This window comes from Octodon degus, unplaced genomic scaffold (assembly GCF_000260255.1).
Source record: "Octodon degus isolate 3935 unplaced genomic scaffold, OctDeg1.0 scaffold00046, whole genome shotgun sequence".
Lineage (NCBI taxonomy): Eukaryota > Metazoa > Chordata > Mammalia > Rodentia > Octodontidae > Octodon > Octodon degus.
This window is the reverse complement of record NW_004524622.1, coordinates 4,853,127-4,855,130: the sequence shown is the minus strand read 5'-3', so window position 1 is coordinate 4,855,130 and position 2,004 is coordinate 4,853,127.

Sequence of the window (2,004 nt, the reverse complement as noted above, 5' to 3'; positions counted from 1 at the left end):
AAAAGAAAGATTGACTAAAATGCACTATAGGTCTTTCTGGTTTATAGTTATCTTTAAAGTCAATTTCATCAATCAATAGGGCTGAATAATTTATCAGGAGTAGAAAGAGTACCTTCCATCTGTGACACTGACGCCGAGCCCAAATGCCTCTTGCTTGTGTTCTGCATTCCCCTGCTGCTAACAATATGAATTAACTTTGCTCCACTGGACTTCCGATGCATTATTTCACATGTGAAATGCTGTGTTTGCTTTTAATTTTTGTGATATTAATTTCACTTCTTTTTCAACTCAGACTATTTTATGGTTGATTAAGATTTTACTCAATTGATAATTAAACCATGTATGTTAAACCAATAAAAATGAAAATACTAGTTCTGCCTTCTCTGTTTATGTTTAGTCTTTGGTGAGACAAAAATGTTTTTAAAAGAAAGTTAAATATCTAATGCCAAGCATGGTGATGTGTGCCTGTAATCCCAGCACCTGGGAGGCTGACACAGGAAGATCCTTATGTATTTGAGACCAGCCGGGACTGCAACGTGAGCTCAAGGCGAGCCAGAGTTCTATAGTGAGACCTTTCTCCAAAACAAGATTAAAGAGAAAGTCAGTTGTATAAGTGTGCGCTGTTAGCCATCACTTTCATTCTCACTTTCTTTTAGCTATACATCATACAATGGCTCAGAGTCATTTACAAATGACTTCATTCACCCAAGTAAAGATATCTGATAGAAGCAAATAGTTTAATCCACAAGTTTGGATTTAACACAGGTCTTAGGCATGGGCATCTGAAGTGATGTTAGTTACCTTCTGAGCTGGTGAGAATGCCCACTGTGCTGAGCAGTCATGCAGGACCACTGAGACTGCCATTGTTCTTGCCTCCTGCTGTTGGTGTGTCCTGAATGTGCACCCGGGCTCATGAGAATCCCCCTTCGGTGTAAGCCCATGAGGACTTGGGTCCTCTCCAGTCTTCGCCCTCTGCCCCACCACATCACACCATTTTCACCCTTTAGGACCCTCAGTTCCCCAGGATGTTTGCTTCTGCTTCTCAATCTGTTGCGATGCCTTCTCAGACTAGAGGATGAAAGAGCAGAATCCCTATTGCTTAACTCCTGAGAAAAACAACACTTTTCCACAGTCTGTTCTCCAAAGCCAGCCCTGACTCTGAACGAAAGCCCCAGCACAGTGGTGTCACTCTGCATTCGCCTCCCTGGGCCTAGGCGTCCACCTGAGCTCTGGTCGCAGTGTTCTCTCTGCCTTGATCAGTCGGCTGTGCTCGCTCTTGGGTGTAAGTGGAACTAAAAGCACTTTTGGTGAGGACAGCCTGTGGGCTGAGCCGGTGCCCTGTCATCCCCTGGGCAGTCCCATTTGGCACCCTGTCCCTGGAGCAGAACTTGGAGGTGCGGCTTCCAGTCAATGGGTGTGCAGTATCCTGTGGCTGGCGAGAGAACAACTGCTATCCTTAGCTGTCAAGCAACTTGCATTTCAGGTTCTGCCTAAACTCTCTGTTTTTGGAAAGGAGGAGGGTTTCCTCAGGCTATGGGCTCAGAGAAGGGAGTTCTCAGGAAGAACAGGAGCTGTCAGACCAGAGGAGTGCAAGGAGAGGAGCTGGGCAGAACAGCTGCTGTGCAAGTTGTGGCCACGTTGGCCCTTGCCCTGAGCTCCACTGGAGCTTCTGGAAGCCAGGATGTGCCATTCTGTGCTGTGCTGCACTGCCTGCTGCCTCGACAGTTCTTTCTCACACTGCCACTCCGACAGATGGCAGTGACAGCGTGCTAAGTATGCAAGCATGTGACATATCAATGTCCCCATCTAAAGTCAGGAAGAAATTTTCTTTTTCTAAAAAAATGAGCAAAACAATAAAAAAAACCACAGAATTTCAAAGCAAGATGATAGGAAATTACCAATGGTTATTATATTACACACTGTTATCTTCAAAGTAGTTGTTCAGATTACCAGGAATGCAAGATTGATCAAACCATGAAAGTGCTAATGGTTCCTTTTAGTGGA